Below are 26,177 nucleotides of genomic sequence, written 5' to 3'. Positions count from 1 at the left end.
AGAACAGGAAAAGAAACAACCCATTTATTTTGACCCTTTCCAAGTACTCCTATAATAGAAAATGCAAGTGTCTAAAGTTGAGCAACTGGACCTTATTGTGGCAGCTCTATTCTGAGCCTGGGCTAAATTATACAAACCCTAGAGACTAGTGGGTCAGGTGGTCTGAAAGATGTGCATTCCTCAGCAGCACACACACTCACCCTCTCTGAACCCCCCTGCAGACAGGCGTAAGCCCCCATTTCTCTCCTAGACTTTGCCAGCTGCAGGAGATGGAGGCATTATACCCCAACAAGGACTACGCTCCAAATGGCATCCTATTCTGGTTAAAAGTAGTGCACTATATTAGGAATAGGGAGCCATTTTGGACACAGCCATGATCCGATAGAGGTTCTGCTGCCCCTGATCCTCTTCTGCAGTAGCCATTCTGAAAAGGAGATTGTCGTAATGACACAACCTCCGGAGTCCATTTGTCGCTCACTCTGATGTTTCGGAAGAGTAGGAAGTGGCAAGTAGGAAATGGGGTGTCTGTTTTTTATACCGTTTTGACAGGAGGTCCCCTATAGGCTACAGACAGTGAGAAATCTGAAAACAACACTGTAGGTCAGTGCAACCATGCCAGCCATATGTCAACAGTGTGTGTGTGTGTGTTATTGCTGTCCTCTGATGGGGCAGCAGTTGGGAGGGAGACTGGAGACAAGCTGCCGTCTCCCTAATGTACTGAACTTGTGATTGGCTGGGATTTCTGACCGCATACCTGATACTGACTCACCTCTAATGGCCTTCTTCCTGTAGTCAGGCTCAGACAGGGCTCCTTTCTCCTTTTATCTCTCCCAACCTCCTTGTTACAGAGATCAGGTTGCAAAAAGGAAAAGCCGACTAACTGCCTCTGCAACCCTGCCCTTCTCCTCTCTAGCTCTGTCCCTCTCTCTCGCTCTGTCCCTCTCTCTCGCTCTGTCCCTCTCTCTAGCTCTGTCCCTCTCTCTCTCTCACACACACAAGATGGCTGCTAGGAAAGTTACAGGAGAAGACAAGAGTATCCTGATTATGAATATAGAAGTGTAGCCTACCCAATGAATATAGGTGACATTTTGTTGAGAGAAGATGAGAGGGGAAGAGTAGAGGAGTAGCGAATAAAAGTGAAGAAAATAAGAGGAGAAGTGGAAAGGCCAGACGAGTTGCACAGAGCCACAGTGTCCTCCTCCTCCCCCTTCCTCTCCTCCTCTCTATACCCTAACTCATGAGCTGCATGTGGCTGCTGGGAGAGACAGTGCTACTGCTGGTGCCTCTGCTGCGAGGGGCCAGGTGTTGCTGGGTGCCGATTCTCAATGTCATTGGTGATGTGAGAGGACAAAGGCTGTATTGAGGGCCCAGGCAGAGGGCTAGGAGCAGTGGGATAGTCTTACAGAAAAGCCTGTGTTTGTGCCAGGGCTCCCCTCGTACACAACAGCCACTGTGTTCTGTTCCTTCGCTCCCAGCTTTGTCCTCACGCTCATCCCCCCCCCCCACCCAATTTTTTGTTTAGAACAGGTAGCAACAGAAGCCTCGCATCTAGGGCGTAGATGAGCGGGACAGATAGGCAAGTGTTAAGAACACAGTTCGGGTTCATTCTAGCCCGGGCTAAGCGCGTTCTGACACAAAGGGCTGGAACAGCTGGGAAACACACCGACTCCATCTACACCATTAGCCATTCAGAAGACACCTGGTCTACAGAGCAAGCTCCACAGATATTCCTATGATGTCTAAACAGAGACTCAAAGAGCCAAACTGTTGCTCAAACGAAGGGGTCCAATTTGGTCTCTGAACAGAAATGTTTGTAGCACTTTTTCCTGTGAAAAAGATTGACTGCCAAGCCTCTTGTACCAGTTTGGGCACGAGGATGACCTAAGACAAGTCATATGATATGATATGTAATACACTGGTATTGTCCTATTGAACTGTGAAGACAAAAGAGGTCAAAAGTTGCATTTGCCACAATGTTAGTTAGTCCATTCTCCATTTGCTCCCCTGAAAGTAAAAAAAATAGAATAAAAACTTTGCTTTCTGCAAAACAATTTACAGTACTCCCTGATTTAAATAAAAGTCCACAACTTTGGTCTCTATTGAATCCGTATAGCGGAAGTTCAAAGGCGTTAGCGGAGACTGCATTCACGGTATGCGCTGCATAGGACGGCTCAATTGAGAATGAACTTACCATTTCTGTAGCACAATCTGTAACGCTTCAGCCCTACCTCCTCGTAAACTCACGACAAAAACTGTCATGGATGAAAAATAATAGAATATGCACACGTGCCGACATGTCCGGCCCCATCTGTATGAGGTGGTAGATATGAGGGCCTGTATGGTCTTCCTCTACAAGGGATGTGAGCTGCCTTGTGGATGAAAACAAAGATGTGATAATGAGGGCCTAGCCCAGCAGCACAGAAAAACATCCTGTCCTTCGCAAACTGACAAGTCATCAGAAAGCAGGCGCAGCAGCTGGCAACAGTGGCCCCCTCCCAGTCTCCCAGAGACCGAGACACAGTTCCTCGCCTTCGTAGATGTCTTTTTATCTTTCTCTCTCCCTCTCTCCATCTGCTCTGCCCTCTTTATACACTAGCTAATTAACCTGTGTGTGTGTGTGTGTGTGTGTGTCATCATCCATGATATGACTGACTCTCCTGATCTCTCCTCCTAGTGCTGGAAGCAGTGTCAGCCCTCTCTAAACCAAACTATCAAAACACAACCAGAAACCGTCTGTATCCCAAAGCTGCTTTGCGCAGTAAATAAAGCCCAAATCTCTATTTAAGCTCAATGTGCCAGAGATGATCTCAGACTGGCTGTGCATCAGGAGAGAGAACATCCTGGGTGGCAGACAGGGAAACGGGAAATTAGACAAAGAAGAAAGGATGAACGTGAAACATTGCATCAGGAGTACACACGACTGCACACACACATACCAAACATGCACGCACACATGCAGGAGGACACACACACACACACACTCGCATAAACATCCATACCCATGATAAATCAAAGAATGGATTGCGTGAAGCTGAAGTCGATGCCTCCTTCAGACATATATTACACGCAACACATTATTGCAGACAACGTATTTTGCTGAATAACAGCAGATTTGGGTGGAGGGGGCGGGAGGGAGGTGGTGCAGTAGTGGGGTGTGGGGGACAGGAGCAGAGGGGGTCTGGATAATTAACCATCCACAGAACCGTGTCAGTCATCTATTGTCTGCCTCTGTAGTCTGTAGAGGACCTTCAGATAAATGGAAATGCTCCTTTTCCCTTTTCCTTTTTTTAACTTGGAGGAGATTCTCCTTGGATCATATCGATTTTCCTCACTGATACTGCATCCGCAAACTTCCTTACACACACACACACACACACACACGCTATACGTTTGTTTTACTATCCTTGTGGGGACCAGACAATAGATTCCCTTCAAAATCCTATTTTCCCTAACCTCTAAACTGAACCCTTAACCTAACACTAACCTTAACATGTACAGTGCCTTGCGAAAGTATTCGGCCCCCTTGAACTTTGCAACCTTTTGCCACATTTCAGGCTTCAAACATAAAGATAGAAAACTGTATTTTTTTGTGAAGAATCAACAACAAGTGGGACACAATCATGAAGTGGAACGACATTTATTGGATATTTCAAACTTTTTTAACAAATCAAAAACTGAAAAATTGGGCGTGCAAAATTATTCAGCCCCCTTAAGTTAATACTTTGTAGCGCCACCTTTTGCTGCGATTACAGCTGTAAGTCGCTTGGGGTATGTCTCTATCAGTTTTGCACATCGAGAGACTGATTTTTTTCCCATTCCTCCTTGCAAAACAGCTCGAGCTCAGTGAGGTTGGATGGAGAGCATTTGTGAACAGCAGTTTTCAGTTCTTTCCACAGATTCTCAATTGGATTCAGGTCTGGACTTTGACTTGGCCATTCTAACACCTGGATATGTTTATTATTGAACCATTCCATTGTAGATTTTGCTTTATGTTTTGGATCATTGTCTTGTTGGAAGACAAATCTCCGTCCCAGTCTCAGGTCTTTTGCAGACTCCATCAGGTTTTCTTCCAGAATGGTCCTGTATTTGGCTCCATCCATCTTCCCATCAATTTGAACCATCTTCCCTGTCCCTGCTGAAGAAAAGCAGGCCCAAACCATGATGCTGCCACCACCATGTTTGACAGTGGGGATGGTGTGTTCAGGGTGATGAGCTGTGTTGCTTTTACGCCAAACATAACGTTTTGCATTGTTGCCATAAAGTTCAATTTTGGTTTCATCTGACCAGAGCACCTTCTTCCACATGTTTGGTGTGTCTTCCAGGGGGCTTGTGGCAAACTTTAAACGACACTTTTTATGGATATCTTTAAGAAATGGCTTTCTTCTTGCCACTCTTCCATAAAGGCCAGATTTGTGCAATATACGACTGATTGTTGTCCTATGGACAGAGTCTCCCACCTCAGCTGTAGATCTCTGCAGTTCACCCAGATTGATCATGGGCCTCTTGGCTGCATCTCTGATCAGTCTTCTCCTTGTATGAGCTGAACGTTTAGAGGGACGGCCAGGTCTTGGTAGATTTGCAGTGGTCTGATACTCCTTCCATTTCAATATTATCGCTTGCACAGTGCTCCTTGGGATGTTTAAAGCTTGGGAAATCTTTTTGTATCCAAATCCGGCTTTAAACTTCTTCACAACAGTATCTCGGACCTGCCTGGTGTGTTCCTTGTTCTTCATGATGCTCTCTGCGCTTTTAACGGACCTCTGAGACTATCACAGTGCAGGTGCATTTATACGGAGACTTGATTACACACAAGTGGATTGTATTTATCATCATTAGTCATTTAGGTCAACATTGGATCATTCAGAGATCCTCACTGAACTTCTGGAGAGAGTTTGCTGCACTGAAAGTAAAGGGGCTGAATAATTTTGCACGCCCAATTTTTCAGTTTTTGATTTGTTAAAAAAGTTTGAAATATCCAATAAATGTTGTTCCACTTCATGATTGTGTCCCACTTGTTGTTGATTCTTCACAAAAAAATACAGTTTTCTATCTTTATGTTTGAAGCCTGAAATGTGGCAAAAGGTCGCAAAGTTCAAGGGGGCCGAATACTTTCGCAAGGCACTGTATCTTAACCCCAAACCCCTAAAACTAACCCCTAACCCCTAACACCAACCGTAATTGTAACCCTAACCCAAATTGTAACCACAATCATAAACCTTTAGCCTAAAATAGTATATTTCATTTTGGGGACCAGCAAAACATCTGCACTTGTTAGAATTGTCCCTGTTGTACTATCCAAGGATAGTCAAGCCAAACACACACACACACGTATAACCTGCAAGATAGCCAGTGGCTGGCCTTTCCTACAGTATAGTGGCCACCAGCAGACTGGTTGCCTTTCCAGAGAATTCTGAGGGTGGTGTTTTAATATTCCATGCTGCTTTGCACCCTCACATTTCACACTGCAACATTAACAGGAGCTGACACAGAGGATTCAACGCAGACAGCTGGAATGCCTGGGCCTTTTGTGCAGCGTGGATCTCAGCCAAAAGCCTTCGTTAGGAGGCCAAGAGAGACCTGGGAAAAAGACTTCTCCTTGGAAATAAACACAAAACTGTCCAAGAGGAAGGAATGTGCCACTGGCGGACCAATGGAGCCGGGTGGGACTGTGCAGTGACCGGACAGCACCAAGGCACCATGCAGGACAGGAGGCTGCTCTGCTGGGCTCGGCAAGCTGGGCTGGGCTGGGCTGGAACACTGTGTCTGAGACCTCCGACCTCCAACCTGTAGACCAACAACCACTCACACTATGAGAATGCATAGTCATTATGATCATTTCACTCACATATTGATCGCCTCAATCCCTACAGTATTCAGTGAGAACAAGAAGGGACAAGCATATCCTATGTCTTGAAATATGATGCAACAAAAAACATAGGTCAGAAACTACTGGCATGAAACAGTTCACCGTGAGATTACACATCAATTATGTAAACACTGCATCTCCAAAATAAAAATAAACACATACATGACATATCAGCGTGATATTAGGAAAACATCTAGAAGTACCGCTAGCCTATAGAAACAACTGAATGGGATAACAGAAGAATTGTGCATAGTGGAGAGTCGATGAATGAGTGTGAATGAGGTGAGCTTTGTGTGTCCCTCTGTGTGTGTTAATGTGTCTGTCCGTGTCTCTGTGTCTGTATGTCCCTATGTATGTGTGTGTCCCTGGGTCTGTGTGTGTCACTTGTGTGTGTGTGTGTGCTTTCCCAGCATAGAGCAGGGAGCCCCGGCCCTCCTCCCAAGGGATCAGAATCAGTGCCTCAAACACCTGGCCTGTTGTTCCTGGTCAGGGTTGGCAGGGCAACACAGTTCCAAAGCTTAGGATGGGAGACACACTTGAGGAATCTCAAACTTAGTGAATATGTGCGCATGTGTTTCTGTGTAAAAGTAGTGCAGTGATAAATGTGTCTTTGAATTGTAGTATATATATTTTATTGTAATCATAGATCCACTCTCTACTTGACTGATATTGTTAAGGGCAACACACCTGACAAAGCATACTCCAGTACAGACACAACTACTGCTAAACGCATCCAACAAAAGACAGGTCAATTCAAATTGGGAATATTATGTTCTCCAAAATGGGATGGCACTGAGGCAGCTTGTTGAAGGATCTCCATGGTAACCCCTCCCCAGTCTAGTCAAGGCTCACGAGCAGTTTGTTTGTATAGGCTGGCTAGTTCCGGAACGTATTCCCCCCCATGCTAATTGCCTTCAAATGCCAACGGCTCATTGCACTCAGCTAGTATCACCCAGCCAGCCATAACATATATCCCCACAGCAGCAATCTTTCACTTTTCATGGATTCACATACCCCCCCCCCCCCCCCCCCCCCCCCCTCCACACACCCCACACACCCCACACACAGCGAGGTAATCTGTCTGGGTAGATAACATCATTATCCTTACAGTACTGCCGGCTCTGAATGGGTAAACATGGGTGTAAATATATTATTTTTTATCACGATGCAAGGAAAAGGATTTGGTTGGAGTTCTTATTGTGCTGATGGTCTGGGATGTAGTTTTCTGATTCTGGGATGTGTAGTTTTCTGATTCTGGGACGCATTGGAAAGTCATTGTCTTTTGACCATGTTTTTTTTGTTGGAAATTGTTGCGGGCAATTTCAAATGTGTTTCAAAATTGTATTCATATTGTTTTACTACCTTAGAAGCCTAAGTAATATTAGTAGCCTATACAGAATCTAACAATGATAAATACTGTTAACTATAATTACATGTTTTAATTTAATACTGTTAACTATAATATCATGTTTTGATTTAATACTGTTAACCATAATATCATGTTTTGATTTTGCATGATGTGTTTATAAAATTTTAAGTACCATTCTGAATTAGGATAAATAATGAAACCTATTCTCTGTGTGTGTAAATCTATAGAACCCAAGCTATAACCCTAACCCTAACCCCAAACCAATTTTTTATATTTTCTTAATCCATGAGAGCAGTCATAAATTGACCAATTTAAAAATATAGCTAAGGCTCTCAGCAGCTTTAGCTATATTTTTGGTTTGGTGTAGCACTGTAGCCTTAATACAGTGGTGTCTGCTCTCTACAAGAGAACTGCTCTCTACTATGTTCCTCCCTCAGGGTTTTTGGCATGGAGGAACTTCGAGGGGATTTACATTTCCCTGGCAACTTCAATTTCAACTACAAAAGCAAAAAGACAGCCCCCATCTCCTTACAGAGGGTGGAAGGGGGGGGGGGGGAGGGATAATGATCATGTAAGACAGTTATCTAATTAATTGTTTACACTTATCTTCCACACATTTTTTTCTTATTTTCACATATTTCCCATAGGGAGAAATGGGTTTTCACACATTTGTAGGCTATGCCAAAAATGAAATGAGACACAGGTAGTAGCTATAGATGTAGAATCTTAATTTGATCACCCTGTTGCAGGATTTTTTTTTACTTGTTGTGTGTTTAAGGTTTAAGAAGGTTTCTTAAGTTTAATTTCCACTTTGAAATTTCAGACTTGATTTTTCCTTCCGAAAAATTTACCAACTTTTACAAAAGTGTCCATTACTTATAATCCACATAATAATTCGCATTTCCTGTTGCTGCAGTGAAGTGGCTCAAATTAAGATCCTGCATCTGTAACTCTTTGTTTGGCAATTTAAATGGTGTGGCTTTTGTGATTGTCTCTATCTTTAGATGTAAAAAATGCAACTTGGGCCTCCTGAGTGGCGCAGTGGTCTAAGGCACTGCATCATAGTGCTAGAGGCGTTACTACAGACCCGGGTTAATTCCCGAGCTGTGCCACAGCCGGCCGTGGCCGTGAGTCCCATAGGACAGGGCACAATTGTCCTGGTTAGGGGAGGGGTTGGCTGGGGGGCTTTACTTGGCTCATCACGCCCTAGCGACTCCTTGTGGCAGGAAACACAAAGTGTTTCCTTTCAAATGGTACCAAGAATATGCATATCCTTGCCTCAGGGCCTGAGTTACAGACAGTTCGTTTTGGGTAATTGAAAAAAAAAAGAGTCAGATCCTTGTAAGAATCGATGGGTAAATGTAAATAAGATGGGCTCATGTAAAATAATGTAAATAAAATGGGATTACGTAAATAAAATGGGATTATGTAAAATCATGTAAATAAAATGGGATTATGTAAGAACATGTAAATATGATGTAAGATTGCATCATGTAAGATAATGTAAGATAACATGGGATAATGGAAGATCATGGAAAATAAGATGGAAACATTTAAGACAATGTAAGTATGATAGAATCATCGAGACAATGTTAGTACTGTGTGAAGAACCATTAGCTAGAACTGAACATGTCACTTTGCGCCCAGTAGGATATTATGGAGTGTGGCATAGCCTAAACGCAAAGCGGTGTACAGTACATTCTGAAGGTTGTTTACAGTACATGAGGCACTTGTGGTTACGTTGTTTTCATGCCTGTGGTGTGCGGGCACAAGCCTAACCGATAAAAACGTCTTAAATTGTACTTATCTCTGCGGGGAAAAGTTGAAAGGAAAGAGGTTGCTTGGTAACTAAATTGCTAATGACTCAAACCTTCTAGGCAAAGAGTGTTCATGTACACCATCCAATTTTATCTATATAACCTGTAACATGAGTGCTTGTATGGATGTCAGAAATGACCTTGCCTGTGGCACCCAGTGTGATGCTATCAAGCTGTGCAGCTCATGAGAACAGAGTAAATCACCGCCCTCCCACAAACAAACACAAACACAAACTAACACTAACTGATGAAAACAGTAGATTAACAGTAGAAGCGGTCTTGATGTCATTATCATAACAGATTCATTAAAGGCGTTGAGTGTGGATTGGAAGTGATTTGTTTGGCTCATGTCAGTAGTGCATGGTGGTAGCAACACCAAAGGCAGTGAGTTCAATTCCCACTGGGGCCACCCAAATGTATGACTGTAAGTTGTGTGGGATAACATTTTATATATTAGTAAATGTTTTCACTAGGCTTTGGTATTTACTTTTCATGTGGTATTTTGGAACTTAACATACAGTACAGAAGGCACATGCAATTTAGCCTGAGGTTTAGTAGATAACAACAGTAATACAGAGGACGTTTATAGCACTTTCCTATAGACTGAAAAATGTATCTTTAGATATGCACTTACTGTAACATTCACTATGAACACAATTAAACAGCCACTGTTTAGGCTACTGTAACTAACCACATTATATCAAATCGACTTTTTACTGTGAACTGGCAGAGTTGAGGTTTCTCATAGGCTAATTATCTTGTGTCACATATAATAATGTACTCATTCCCAGTCGGTATTAGATAGAAAGTCGCCTGTGGGGAAAACAACCTGTGGTTACCATGTTGGTTCACAGCAAAAACTTGACCTTTTTCAAATGTATTTTTCTTGCTGTCTGCTTGTTTTAGTCAATTACAAAACTACATTTAAGAAAAGTACAACATGTCTAAAGATTACTTTTCAACATTTCCTGCTCCCGAGCGTTCTCACTACTTAGAAATACGTAATATTGTATGATGTAGGGGTTCCCTCATGCCCCTTTTCATGATGGTGATGGCAGCCATGTGAGTGCTAGCTAGGTAGCGACCGGAACATTAAGCTAGCCAACACAAACAACACAAACAAATGGACTATAACAGCTACAAGTAGTGAGTGGAGTTACATACTGACCATATTAAACAAGTTGAATGTCTTACCTGTGATGAAATGTTTTCCAAACACATAGCTACGTATAGTCTACTTGGATACCGCGTCCCCACATTTCCCACTCTCCCACTCCAAAAAACCTTGAAGCCACAGGGTTCTACTCGCAGGTTATATTTCCCTACGTGGGAAATTGCAAACCGCAGGTTGGGATTTTTGACCTGGTTACATGTACATTGAACAACAAAATCAGCTTTTCGGCATGTTTTACTATTTCTATATGACAAAAAAAATCGACAACGAAGTTGGCTCTTTTACAATGGGGTTCAATAGGAAAGAATGTTTGCTTTCCCCAATTTGTGGGTGTGGTGTAGGGGAACTCATTACTACGTGAATAATTTACTCAGAGTGATTAGTCACAAATAAAGAACATTCTAGCAGCGTGTGAGCAGCATTCTAAACTGCATGTCAAGCTACTGCAGAGATCATTAACCAAACATGTTTTAGCAACATTAGTCCCCATACCACATATGAAAGGCCCTGCAAAGAATTTGTTAAAGCGTAGATTTACCCATTTTCCAAATGAGCCTTGATGTTTGAATCAGAGTGCAGCATGGTGTGGTATGTAGTTACTGTAGCATTACAGAGACATATGGTAAACTACAACACTCTCATTAGAGCCACCTTAATACCACTGGAGAATGGAGCTGTTCATTCATTCAGTGTTTGGCTCAGATTTGGCTTTGTTTCATATTGTTCCATGATAGCCCTGCATGACAGCTTCAATGCAGGCCTCCCAGAAGGAGATAATAAGCTTTACAGTATGTGCTACTTGAGCACCTGTGTTCAAGCCCAATTTCAGCTGAATAGGAGCTTGGCTCTCCTCTCTATCTAATAACCCTCCATGTGCAGCACAGCTCTCCTCTATGGACAGACCCCCAGCCTATTCACCTGCTGGAGCGCTTGGGGCTCCCCTGTCCTCCCCTGTCTCTGGGCTTTGTCTTAAGATAAATAGGTGACATTCTCACAGATAACTCCTAGTCCTAGTCCTAGGTATTTGTTGGTGCAGTGACTCGGCCATATAGCTGACATATGGCATGGTATTCTCCATTTCGGAACAGGACTTTTTTGTGCCTGTCCAGCTACGATGGCTCAGTGATCCGCCACCCGCCTGCCCTAACGAAGGATGTCCCTCCAAGTCAGCGGGGTGACAGGGTCAGTGGCGTGTCGGCAGGATGCAGGGGCAACACCACCACGCCCCACTTTGAAGTCTTGGCCGTGGCCCAGTCACGCCTGTCCACTCCGCTCTCGGCTCAGGGAGGTGACTCGGTGGGACTTCGGCAGCCTCCTTTTAGAGGGGCCCGGTTTGAAGTGAGGGACCCCCTGCTGCACACAATGAATAGAGAGTTATATACCTTTGCTGACGGCCGTTTGTGCAGTGGCCCGGGGAGAGAGCAGAGAAAAAAGAATCGCAGGAAGGGGAGAAAAAAATATGCTCTAGAACTTGGCTGATAGCATTTGCTATTTCCTCTGATTCGGTTCCACTGTATATATTAGCTAGCCTGCTACTTCATTTCAGCGGAGCCGTGCTTGGGTTATGTTGAATAGTGGCGGCAACAAGTAAAGAAAGATTTTTTTCCCCAGTCAAATATATATTTTTTGCTTTCAAGGCAATAGAGGTGAAATTAATTGATGGCACAGTGTACAGAAACACACATACAAGTACATCCAGAAAGACTCACAAGATCCCAACTCTATGTGCTGCGACTTGTACAGTATGTACTTTCAGTGGTTGGTATGTTAACATCACGGACCATGTTACTTCTCACTGCTCCCTGTCCCCTCCAGACATCGCCTTCTGCCGCGGTATAACGTTTCAGACTCTACCAAACCTCTCGGACAATGCTGCCTCGCTTGGCTAAAGCATTGTTCGCTGTGTGGGAACCTGCTTCCTTTATTAATAAACAGAAGACACAGCCTTGCCTCTTACACACCCGCCTATTTCACCACTTCTCCGCAGACATAATAAGACTCTTATAGCATGGGGGAGGAATGAAAGAGAGAGAGAGGAAGAAAGTTGCACACTCTTAAGACTTCAATGGTTCGACCCCCTCCACCTTCTCCTCCTTCACTGCACACACATTTATCTTCTCAGGCTCCTTTTGAACGGGACCGGCCAGAGATTACCACACACAGTATTCACAACTCTGCTTTGTCCGCACACACACACACGTACGCACGCACGCATGCGCACACACGCACGCACGCACACGCACACACACACACACACACACACACACACACACACACACACACACACACACACACACACACACACACACACACACACACACACACACACACACACACACACACAGTTACTTACCTCCCCAGGTAAGTAACCATAAAGCTTTTATCCAAAGCTGTTTACATTAATAGTTAATACTTATTGACAACCACATAATTTCGCATCCAAACAAGCAATCAATATATGGTTTAAAAAGTTATGTTTTATGTATACAGTAGCAGTAGAGAACTTTAGGATATAGTTATTGGTTCACTTCAGTTAGTGGGTCAATATCTTATCACGATATTCACTGTTATGTCAGACATCTTGGGAAACTTCAGTATATCAGTCTTCACACTGCTTGAAGCACATAGCCTGTGCCAGGTCTTTAAATCAGAAGCATCACCTCTGTTTGTTAGAATCCTTTATGACACACACAGTTCTGGCTATTCAGAAGTAACTTTTTCAAAGTGCCTTGCTACAGCAAGGTAAGAGTGATGCCAAGGGCCAAGTTCATTAGCAATCATCTTACCATAACCCATATAATAAAATAGATTTTAGAAATATGCCCCTGAAGGTGCAGTTTCATCCACTTAGGGCTTGATTTAATCTGTCTTTCTGATTGAGATGATATATGCAGCGTTTACCATGAATGCAGTCTCCGCAAACGCGGGAGCATTGACTTTAAATTTCAATCGCGCTATAGCGCTGAACTTCAGAGATATGGATTGAAGTAAAGATGGCTGATGCTCCACAGACATCATATGATGTCCGAAAGGGTTGTTGTCAATTCCATGATAACTGAACTGGACATTACGTTTATCGATAAATGTCATACATCGGTGTCATAAAATGTAGCAACAACACTAAAGCTTTGAGTATCCATCCCCATTCAATCCATCCACAGACCATGTCTACTGTGAAAAACAGTACAGTAGACATGGACATGTACAGTGCCTTCAGAAAGTGTTCATACCCCTTGACTTATACCACATTGTGTTGTTACAGCCTGAATTCAAAATGGATTAAATAGATGTTTTCTCTCTCACCCACAATATGCCATAATGACAAAGTCAAAACAGGAATTTAGGAATCTTTGCACATTTATTGAAAATGAAATGCAGAAATATCTCATTTAAATAAGTTTTCACACCCCTGTGTCAATGCATGTTAGAGTAACCTTTGGCAGTGATTGCAGCTGTGTGTCTTTCTGAGTCTCTAAGAACTTTGCACACCTAGATTGTACAATATTTGGCGATAATTATTTTCCAAATTATTCAAGCTCTGTCAAACTGGTTGTTGATCATTGCTAGACAACCATTTTCAAGTGTTGCCATAGATTTTCAAGCAGATTTAAGTCAAAGCTGAACATTCACTGTCTTCTTGGTAAGCAACTCCAGTGTTGATTTGGCCTTGTGTTTTAGGTTATTGTCCTGCTGAAAGGTGAATTAATCTCCTAGTGTCTGGTGGACATCTCCCCTCTAGGGTTTTGCCTGTGCTTACTGTAGTGCCATTCTATTGGTTATTTATCCTGAAAAAAACTCCCCAGTCCTAAACAATTACAAGCTTACCCATTACATGATGTGGGGGTGGCAGGTAGCCTAGTGGTTAGAGCGTTGAGCCTGTAACCAAAAGGGTTCTGGATTGAATCCCTGAGCTGACAAGGCAAAAACACCTGTTGTTCTGAGTCTGAGCAAGGCAGTTAACTCACTGTTCTCTGGGTGCTGAAAACGTGGATGCTCATTAAGGCATCCCCCTGGACCTCTCTGATTCAGAGGGGTTGGGTTAGATGTGGAAGACATTTCAGTTGTCCCCCTGACTTGGTCACCCCATGTTTGAACACATGAATTGTGGAACTCAGCAATGTATTGGTTTTTCCCCAAACATAACACTTTGTATTCAGGACAAAAACATAATTGCTTTGCTAAATTTCTTGCAGTATTACTTTAGTGCCTTGTCGCAAACAGGACACATGTTTTGGAATACTTTTATTCTGTACAGGCTTCCTTTTTTTCTCAGTCAATTAGGTTAGTATTGTGGAGTAACCACAATGTTGTTGATCCATCCTCAGTTTTCTCCTATCACAGCCATTAAACTCTGCCCCAAGAGCTCCAGCAGGTGAATAGGCTGGGGGTCTGTCCATAGAGGAGAGCTGTGCTGCACATGGAGGGTGATTAGATAGAGAGGAGAGTCAAGCTCCTATTCAGCTGAAATTGGGTTTGAACACAGGTGCTCAAGTAGCACATAAAGCCGATTATCTCCTTCTGGGAGGCCTGCATCAAGGCTGTAATCTTTGCAGTGACTGGGTGTATTGATACACCATCCAAGGTGTAATTAATAACTTCACCATGTTCAAAGGGATATTTAGTGTTTGCTTTTTTAACTTTTTACCCATCTACCAATAGGTGCCCTTCTTTGCAAGGCATTGGAAAACCACCCTGATCTTTGTGGTTGAATCTGTTTTTGAAATTCACTGCTCGACTGAGGGACCTTACAGATAATTGTATGTGTGAGGTACAGAGATGAGGTAGTCATTAAAAAATTATGTTAAACACTATTATTGCACACAGAGTGAGTCCATGCAACTTATTATGTCACTTGTTAAGCAAATGTTTACTCTTGAACGTATTTAGGCTTGCCATAACAAAGGGGTTGAATACTTATTGACTCAAGACATTTTAGATTTTCAATTTGAACTAATCAGTACATTGAAACAGAAACATAATTCCACTTTGACATTATGGGGTATTGTATGTGTGACAACCAGTGACAACCAAAATTGGAATTGAATCTATTTTAAATTCAGGCTGTAACCCAACAAAATGTGGAAAAAGTCAAGGGTTGTGAATATTTTCTGAAGGAATGGTAACTAGACATAATATAGTATAATATAGTGTAAGTAACAAGACATCCCATGGCAAGGGAAATGAATATTCCCTCAGAGTTTCAGAAACGACAAAGTCATTTTCTGTCTGCAGCTATGATATAGGTGGCAGTATTATGGAATATTAGGTTTGAGGCCATGGTAAATCATTAACATGGCAATGCACCATTTGCATTTTTTTTCCCTGTTCAATGGAAAGTGCTCAGAGGCTGTGAGTCCAATTCCGGAGACTCTATTTCTAGCACTGGAAAGAGCTGTTATAAGCTATTCATAGCCATGCACAAAAAAGCACACTCCCACATACCACCGATACCTTGTCACAACACAACTGATTGGCTCAAATGCTTTAAAAAGGAAACAAATTCCACAAATGAACTTTTAACAAGGCCCACCAGTTAATTGAAATGCATTCCAGGTGACTACCTCATGAAGCTGGTTGAGAGAATGCCAAGAGTGCGCAAAGTTGTCATCAAGGTTAAAGGGTGGCTACTTTGAAGAATCTAAAATCTAAAATATGTTTTGATTTGGTTAACACTTTTTTTGGTTACTACATGATTCCATGTGTGTTATTTCAATGTAGAAAATAGTTTTAAAAAATAAAGAAAACCCTTGAATGAGTAGGTGTGTCCAAACCTTTGGCTGGTTCTGTATATCATATTGATTTAAAAAATACTATTTAAGTCAGCCAGTCTTTCTGCTAATAACCTTTAAGGCCTACACATAACCGATGTTATGATGATTGATGATGATTGAAATAAAATAAGTTGTCTCTTCCAGAAAGGCTTCACCATGAAAGGTTTGGGTTTGATGAAAGATAGAGAAGCTGTGTTGGTGACATCGGGCCATCAATTAAAGCATGATCCATTTTTACAGTTGTCTATAGTACCGTAACATTGTTAAGGTGTACTTAATAAAGGGGCTTTGTGATCTGATCATGTACTTACAGTGGTAACCACCACGTAAATCTGTCTTCTCCACAGCAACAAACATTAGGCATATCATTACTGGACTCCTGGTACGAAGAGATGGAAGAGATACATCACTGTTCTTCATTAATGGGAAATGGACTTATTGTCCCCCTAAACCTTAATGATGCTAATGACTCAACACAATCTTTCTTCTCCTTTAATTATGACTAACGGGGAATTTCCTGAAGATGAAAAGACTTCAATGACACATCTGATTGCCTCGAACAAAGCATTTATTCAGTTGCTGTACAGCGTAGATGCAGTAATATTTTGTAGACAGTTTGATATGAAACTGATAACACATCTGATACACTACATATTGGAATTGTATTTCCCCAAAGCAGTGGGGAGAAAGAAACAATATTACATCGCAATGATGTATATATCGATACGTATAATGATTGCGATATGTGCTTGTTTTATATACTTCAGTTGAAGGCACTTGAATGTAAGTTGCTAATGATATGAGCATCTGCTCAATGAGTTAAATAGAACATGTCAAATGCAAATGTAGTTTCCATTTCCTCACTGGGAAAAAAAACAGGTACGTATGTCTCGCCACCTAGCTCCAGCTCTAGTTCCAGTTCCTGCCCCAGCCCAGCCAGACAAATCCTGGGTTGGGAAGAGCCATAGCGAAGAGAAGCACTGCTTCCTATTATAAATAGCCTGTGCAGAGCATGTATACTGACAGATTAAAACATCTTTGAAGTTTGCCATACATCAGTTGAAAACTCCCATCCTGGTTTTAAAGCTAATAAGCTTAAATCTTCCAGCAGTCAGAGCTGTTCATCCAGAAACATTTTAATCCCAGCTTTGATGATACATTATGTGCTGAAGGAGGGAGGGGAAAAAAAACAGTTCTCCTGACAACTTTAGTGACAAGAACGTTCATGGGCTGTGTGCATAGAAAGCCTGCGACAAAGGAATTGGAAGAGAGTGGGTTCTCCCTTAGCTTAGCACAAAGTATTCTCTGATTCTCCATTGTCACAGTCTCCCTCTCAAATTACAGCTCAACCAGACTCCTTAATAGATCACACCAAAAACAACATACAAACATGAACATAAACGTTTGCCCCGGCTTTCTGCTCTATAACAGGCTGTAGCTCACTGGAAGATTAGGCTTGTATCAGACAGACGGAGAGAGCGAGAGGGGTTGGGGTGGTCGGGAGAGAGAGAGGGAGGGAGGGAGGTAGAGAGAGGGAGAGGGGGAGGGAGAGTGCTTTTCACCTCGGATTCCACTCATTTTCTACCTGAAAAAAAAAATGCAGCGCTCAGAACTGCAGTCTGGTTTCCATGGTAACAACAGGCTATTATCCTACACTGTCATTCATTATGAAGGGACTTTACTTGACAGTGAGAGGAGGAGAGGAGAGCTGGACAGCGGTTGAGGGGTTACTCTCACACTATGCCATGGGAGGGAAAAGAAGGAGGGAGGGAACACTTTCTCCTTGAGAAAAGGAAGATTTACCACACATTTTCATACCTCTTACCAGTAGAACCTCATACAAACCAGTTACGGATTGACCGGTTAGCTGAGCGGATATCAAACCAAGACATTGATGATTAAACGCAAACAACAAAACAGAATAACTATAGGGTACCGACCAACCTAAATGTTATCAGAGTATCTTCCTATATGGTTAGAAAATACATGTACATATGCAATGTCTATTTTCTTTGAAGGGTGGATGTGGTTTTACTGTACATTTCAAAATGAAACATTTTCAGGACAACCTCCAATCCCAGCACGTTTGTATCTTTGATGTTCCACTGTATTTTTTGTTGTTGTTGCCTATTGTTAACAATCCCATGTCCATAATTGTGCCCAATGCTCCACTGCAAAACTGGTATATGCCTATCTTTAAATGTGTATTTCAAAAGTCAGATATTTCAATCCTAATTGAATTATACAAATATGTGCTCTCCACCCCTTTTCTTTCATCATATCACAGACAGGATCTCATTCATATCAAGGCCATGAAGGATTTATTGTTTGATATACAGCATTCGGTTTAGCATTTTCAGTCCCTTAAAAATAACACTGAGAATTCCAGCAGACTAGTTTTGGAAAGGGACAAGTGTATGACGATTCAGGCCCAACATGATTGGCAGAGATTCAAAAGTACTTTTTGGGGGGCAGGGGGGAATTTGAATAATATCAAGACACAACACATGGATGGGTGAAAATGTTGCCAAATATTTATAATTCACTAAAAACTGCCAAGTCACTGAGCAGTTTCTGGTTCATCAGAACGTCACGTCCCTCTCCCATTGCCGTTTGTTAGACCCATAATGCATTGTGTCTGGAACCAAGGTGGGAATGATTATGAAACAGGAAGCAACCATTTCAATTTGAAATGGATAGCTTTGCTTTTTCAGAGTAACCCTCCTTCCCCTGCGACCAACACACACTTGCACGCACGCACGCACACACCTCCAAAAAACATTGCTTAACCCAGGACACTTCAACTGGTGACTAGTCGGGAGAATATGATAGATTTATTGAAGGGACAAACAAACAATAGGCATGAATAGCCTTCATCGGAGCCTTGATGCCAGCTTCGTCAAGCTAACTTACATTGTTGGTTGCAGAATGTTTGATAGTAGTCACATTGCACTTAAATAACATAACTAAATACCTAAAGACATGGACAGCCCATTAAAGGTCAACATAGTAGAACACTATAATAATATACTGTATATTTCTTCACCATAGTGGAAGCCCACAGCATATGCAGTAGCTGCAGTATCATCTTGGCGAAGGGGCGAAGGAGGGGGCTTGGGTGGTGGTGGGCTAGGCAGAAGCAGCTGGAAACATTCTCCTCTCTCCACTCCAAGAGGACAGTGGGTCTGTGAGGAGAAGAGGAGAGGAGGAGGCTTGCACTCCAAGCACCCGCTCAAGAGGCTGCCATGCTGCTTCCTCAAGGTCAATGGGTTTACTCTGGCAGGCTCCTCCAACTCAATGGCATTGTTACAATTTCATTGCAGCAACGGTTTTGTGAGAGAAAGAAAAAATGTTGTATGTAGAATCCAGAAGTGGCTCAGACCAGACGGCTAGGCGGGATGACAATACACTGGATTTCAATGGGAAGATATAGTTTCAACATATTCATCGAGGAGTGGATGCTGGATGCTGTCTGTGGTGTGGCTTTGGAGGAGTTCAAAAAATCCATACGGTCCAACGGAATCTATTTCAAACACATTGCTAAGATATAGCTTTCAGGATCATTAAATTCATATAACTATTCATGTTCATATAAGATCCTCCTGCAAATACCCCGATGAAGGCATTCACCAAAATGTGTTGCTTTTAACAACAACAAAAGTTAAGAGTCACTGAACATCAAAATGTATGTGCCGAGACCAAAATGATATACTGTACATACATTATGATCAATAACCAGACCACAGCTGTGCTTTCCTGCACCACCGTCCTCATAACGCATATGGAATATGCACTGTGGGATATTCTCTCAAATGAAAGTAGCAGGAACATGAAAAGGTATATAGAGGCAATGTTTTTTTGTTTTTTTATCTATCTCCATCTCCCTATCCCCCTTTCTCTCTCTCTCAATATCCAGGACCCATACACACTGAAACTCTCTGCTGCAGAAAGTAGGCCAAAAGCCATTGGAGGGAGAGTGAGACAGAGAGGGGGGGAGAGAAAGAGGGATAAGCAGAGAGAAGGAGAAAGAGAGAGAGGGAAGGAGAGAGTATAAAACAAACAATTACATCCAACATGTCTGCTGAGGAGAGGAGAAAAAAAGTGCTGATTCTTTTTCTAAGAGAACCTTTATTTAGAGTAATTACACTGTTTAATATGCACGCCAATACAAAACATATTGTCATCAGAAGGTGTACATCAAGTACAGCCCTGGGTGCCTTGTTGATGCATTGTGCCAATTTGCACGTGCAGATTTTCTCCATCTCTCCAACAAATGAAACCATCAATCAATCGTGCCCTGTATTATAGATAGTATTCAAATGTATTTGCTTATTTTTGCGTTTCCATCTTCAAAATGTATTTCCTCTTTAAGTGTATCAACCCTCATTTGTCCGGTAAAAGAAAAAGCAGTGCATCCTATATTTGTTTGTAGTGTCCTTGTACAAAAAGAACACCATTTTGATTAATAATGTTTGAATGTTTTTTTGTATTGACTGATAATACTGGAGTAGGTGGACCATTAATAAACTTAGCATTTATAGCTTCTCCTCTTCCATGATCAACTTTTCCAGAAGGGAAAACTGCTGGTAACTCTTCACTCAAAGACAACAGGTATAATGCATTGGGAGGATGCTGTTATGATGCTGTATAATACATTAGGATGCAGTTATAATGCTGTATAATGCATTAGGAGGATGCTGTTATAATACCGTATAATGCATTAGGATGCAGCTATAATGCTGTATAATATCAAGATTTCTTTGGCTATGACCACACTCTCCAAGGGTGTCTCAGGGTGGGTTGGGATGTGCAAAAATCACATGACCAATTCCCACGTGTATTAATACACACTTGCACATGTGTGAAATAGGACAAATATAAGCATGCAACAAATATTATAATCATTGTTATTGGTAACAGTAAGTTGACACCTAGCGTCATAACACATTATAACATGGCCACAACCATGTAATAATTTGTCATAACAGCTGTCATAACTTGTCATCACCTGTCATAATATGGTCATAACACTGACATGACACATACATTATATTTAGACCTGTTATGACATACATTGCATTATTTTATGGATGGTTATGACACCTACATAATAGTTTCAAAATCCTACCACGGTAGTTATTTTATGGCTCGTTATGACACCTATATAAGAGTGTCAAAACCCACAAAACCTACCACACAAGGCAAAACATTCCATTACACCATAGCCTACTTGTCAACAGTGTTTTTATGTCACGTAACATTTTCTAAAATTGACCATGATTGGGAGTACCATAGGGCGGCGCACAATTGGCCCAGTGTCGTCCGGGTTAGGCCGTCATTGTAAATAAGAATTTGCTCTTAACTGACTTGCCTGGTTAAATAAAGGTTAATTAAAGGTTAAATGTAGAAAAATAAAAAAAGAAATGCAGGAGCAGATTTCAGGAGCAGGACAAGACGCCCTCTTTGTGACTGATGACTGACATAAGGGCATGTACGTGATAGGCCTATCTGGCTTATATGATTATGATGGTCATAATGCTTCTTGACAGTGTCATAAAGTGTATTTTCTTAGTCCAAGTAAAGTGACACAGTATAGTAATAATGCTTCTTGACATTGTCATAAAGTGTATTTTCTACAAGTTATTTAAAATATGATGCCTAAAAACATGACTGTAAAAAATTCCTTACAACAACAACAACGGATTTAAACTTCCTGGCAGGGAAAAAACACATTTGAATAAATGTGGGGTTTGACACTTTTATGTTGGTGTCATAACCAGCCATAAAATAAAGCAATATGTGTCACAACAGGTAAATAAATGGGTCATGACAGTGTTATGATGCTAAGTGTCAAGTGAAGTGTTACCTTATAATTAATATCAACACTTGTCATAAGCACCTATTGTTCTGCTAATGATCCTGACTAAATAACAGTGATTATGAGAATGCTGGCTATATAACAGATATATGCGCCTTATGACACGACACAAGACATACATGCTAACTACAAATAATAAACAAACAGTAAAGCATTATAGCTGTGAGCTTCAGTAAAATGGCATCAACCAAACCCTCATCGACGCAGTGAGGCATCAGTACAGAGACGCAACACGAGAAGGAAACAAAGATGTCTATTTTCCCATTATGTTTCAGACTAATCCTTTGGTCGACGGCAGAGGACTGAGGATGACACAGCTATGGCCATTGTGTGTCCAAAAGAGCAGCTTCCTGTTTTGTCCCGTCCCTGCGGGGGGTGGGTGGGGGGGGGTGGGGTGGGGGGGGGGGGGGGGGGGGATGGGGGGGTAAGACACACTCCTCTTATACATAGCTGGCATCTCTTGAAATACAGTATGAGCTGATGTGAATAGCGTGTCCTACACACTGTCATAGGGTACAAAATGTCTGATCTGTGTCCGGAAGACTAATGCTTCCAACAGCCTATTTATGAGCTGTTCGGGGATGAAATGTTTATTCATATACAATTGTATACTACAGTGCATATGGTCAGGTTTGTATTCACAATCATAAGACTTGGATATACTTGACCAGCATCCCCATTGTGTGTTAACTTAAAGGGATAGTTCACATGTTATTCCCCAGCCCTATTACCACTGGTATTATACTGTATTTCTAGTGAAATAATTGATGAAGTCTCATAGATCCATTCCCATTCCTGTGTTTCCATTCCCAAGTCAGACAATGTCAGAATAACTTCAAACAAAAACAACAACAACAGAAAGACACATGTTTCATAATCTTTATTGTTGGAAAATAGGAACGTTGCAAATGCAATTGTAAATTGTTTTGTTTACATGCAGTACATGATCAATGTGAGATATTCTGAAAAGTATACATGTAAAAGAGAAAGACAATTATATCATTGTAAATAGGTGGTTTCCTGTAAGATATATATTTTAAAAACTCCCCCACATAGAACCTGAGAAACCAAGCCTGATATGGTATACACTGAGTGTACAAAACATTAGGAACACCTTCCTACTCTTGAGTTGCACCTAATTTTGCCCTCAGAACAGCTTCAACTCATCAGGGCATGGACTCTACAAGATGTCGAAAGCATTCCACAGGCCCATGTTGACTCCAATGCTTCCCACAGTTGTGTCAAGTTGGCTGGATGTCCTTTGAGTGGTGCACCATTCTTGATACACATAGGAAACTGTTGAATGTGAAAAAGCCAGCAGCATTGCAGTTTTTTGACATACTCAAACCGGTGTGCCTGGCACCTACTACCATACCCTGTTCAAAGACACATCTTTTGTCTTCCCCATTCACCCTTCGAATGGCACAAATACACAATCCATGTTTCAATTGTCTCAAAGCTTACAAATCTTTCTTTAACCTGTCTCCTTCCCTTCATCTACACTGATTGAAGTGGATTTAACAAGTGACATCAATAAGGGATCATAGCTTCCACCTGGATTTACTTAGTCAGTCTATGTCATGGAAAGAGCAGGTGTTCCTAATATTTTGTACACTCAGTGTAGCAACATCTCATCTAAATGGGTAGGCCTATCCAATCTCAAAATTATATTAAAACAACATTTTCAACAATATCAACACGGTTGACTTGATATTTTGGCATTGTTTTTTCTAGTCTATCTTCATATCTTAAAGTTTAAGTTTAAGTGTTATAATGCCCTGTCAATGGGTAATCAATCACTGCAGTTTAAATGCAGTTAACCCTTCCCCTAACCCAACAGGGTACAACATAAACTAGGGCTGTCAAATAATTAAAATAATGAATCGACTTAATGGCATCCCTTAATTAATCGCAATTTTAGAATTAGCTCAGATTAGGCCATAAATAAACAATTTTCCTATGCATTGAGTTACAGGCATACTATGTTTTGATTGTAAGGGAAAGAAACACAAAATAATCTGCATCAGAATTTTTTTAATGGCACTATAAACAACACAAAAGTCACTGTAACATACAGCTTATTAATGCTCCCAATGTTTAAGTAGGCCTACTGCCTCTTGTCAATGTTCTTGAAGTTTAACACTTGCACACAGCACATACACACACTTCAGGCTTCAGGGTATTCAGAGTGGGAGAGTGGGAAGTGTGGGGACGCGGTGTCCAAGGAGACTATACGTAGCTATGTGTGTGGAAAACATTTCATCACAGGCAAGACATTTAACTTGTTTAGTATAGTCCTTTTGTTTGTGTTGTTGGTCTTGGCTAGCTTAATGTTCCGGTCGCTACCTAGCTAGCACTCACATGGCTGCAATCACCATCATGAAAAGGGGCATGAGGGAACCCCTACAACATACAATATTACGTATTTCTAAGTAGTGAGAACGCTCGGGAGCAGGCAATGTTGAAAAGTCATCTTTAGACATGTTGTACTTTTCTTAAATGTAGTTTTGTAATTGACTAAAACAAGCAGACAGCAAGAAAAATACATTTGAAAAAGGTCAAGTTTTTGCTGTGAACCAACATGGTAACCACAAGTTGTTTTCCCCACAGGCGGGCAGGGTCACCAAGTGGGGTCACCACATCTGATACCGACTGGGTCTATGGATACAAAGAACAAAGAGCTTTTAAACCTGTCCAACAATTGTATGAATTCCACAGAAGACAATAACAACGGGTCAGCCAGGTCTGAGTTCATATATAATACAGCTATTAGATCTAGCCTAGGCTACTTATCCATTAACTAGTCACAAGCTGCTACTAGAATTGGGATCATTTAGTTAAATCTTTTGACCTGAGAACTACAACAAAAACAGTAGCGAAATGGAATGGATGTCCTGTTCTGATTCAAATCATTGTGGGAAATTAGTTGACTCAAGAGGCTAGTGGATGTTTAAGCACCACAATAGAGACAGCCAGCTCTGCCGAGACTGACTGCACACAGCGTTTTGTGTGTTGCACTTAAAAGGGTCCATGCGGAAACACGTGTGCTTAAAGGGATCTGTGAGGTGAAGAAATGGAGATGTGATTTACGGCGTCAAAGAATTAATGGCATTAAAAATATCACACGTTAACTCGTTGTTAATGTGTTAGAGCGGCAGGTAGCCTGATGGTTATGATGATTGGGCCAGTAACTGAAAGGTTACTGGTTCGAATCCCTGAACTGACTAGGTGAAAAAGCTGTCGATGTGCGCCCTTGAACAAGGCACTTAACTCTAGTTGCTCTTGATAAGAGCAACTGCTAAATGACCAAAATAACATGAATGTTAACTTTGACAGCCCTATTTAAAACACACACACACACCTGTGTAACCTTTACTTAACTAGGCAAGTCAGTTAAGAACAAATTCGTATTTACAATGATGGCCTACACCGGCCAAACCCGGACGACGCTGGGACAATTGTGCTCCTAATATGTGTGAGACAGAGATGTCAAAACGTTGTTCTCACCGTTGGCGTGGCATGTGGGATTTCCCTTTAAAGAACTGAGAAAAAGGGCCACTTGCCAACTCTTATTAATTCTGTATGGAAAAACTGTGTAACAAAAGCACAGCAGCAGACTAAAAAACAGCCGCACCGATTAACAGCATCATAAGGTACACATTCGTAGCTTATGCCTTCATTTTTAACCATTCATAGTAGTAAATAAATACGTTCATTTGATTTGATCTCATAGCTAGTTATAATTGATCCTAAAACATTAATCTTTAAAATGTCTTATTTTCTGTAGGTTCTACTACAATCACACAGGAGACATTCATCCCACATTCTCAGTAATAAACAGCTTTCTTTCTCATCAAAAATGGGAATTTGGGTATTGTATTTGCAAGGCAAATGATGCTAACACTTTATAATAACGTTAATTTAAAAGCCATTTATATATCATTTATAAATCACCTGTTAATGATTTGCTGAACATTTGTAGGTCGTTGTTACTCTATTAAACAATAGTAAGCTATTCTGACCAAATAACAGCTTTTTTTTTGTCTGTATTTAAAAAATACATTTTTTTTTACAGCATATTAAATACATAGCATATTATAAATATTATAATAAGGCATTGTCCAAACCATCTGACATAAAAAAAGAACAGTTTGATGAAAAAGCTTTAAATAAATGTTCAAATCCAGGCATGTCAAATGATTGCGCTTAAACAGGGCCCTAGGGCTCATTATTCTTAGAACAAGTGATGAAGCATTATACACTCTGGCTGTAAGTAAAGTTATCGTTCATGGTTTACACACA

The 26,177-nt window shown here is 41.4% G+C and overlaps 1 long non-coding RNA gene across 8 annotated transcripts in view; it reads right to left on the bottom strand.

Annotated features, from left to right (window-relative positions):
• The window catches only part of LOC149971244 (uncharacterized), a 149,391-nt gene that overhangs the window by 13,261 nt on the left and 109,953 nt on the right, over positions 1-26,177 (bottom strand). For 5 of the 8 annotated variants that reach the window (XR_016492670.1, XR_016492674.1, XR_016492671.1 and 2 more), the window contains one exon: positions 22,741-24,533. The exons of the other annotated variants lie outside the window; for them this stretch is intronic. This is a non-coding gene — a long non-coding RNA (uncharacterized LOC149971244). Of the gene's footprint in view, positions 1-22,740; positions 24,534-26,177 lie in introns of those variants that run through there. 8 annotated transcript variants of the gene reach the window in all.

This window comes from Oncorhynchus mykiss, chromosome 27, assembly GCF_057628025.1.
Source record: "Oncorhynchus mykiss isolate SJ-2025 chromosome 27, ASM5762802v1, whole genome shotgun sequence".
Classification (NCBI taxonomy): domain Eukaryota; kingdom Metazoa; phylum Chordata; class Actinopteri; order Salmoniformes; family Salmonidae; genus Oncorhynchus; species Oncorhynchus mykiss.
Note: the sequence above shows the minus strand (reverse complement) of the source record. Positions and strands in the feature narration are given on the sequence as shown.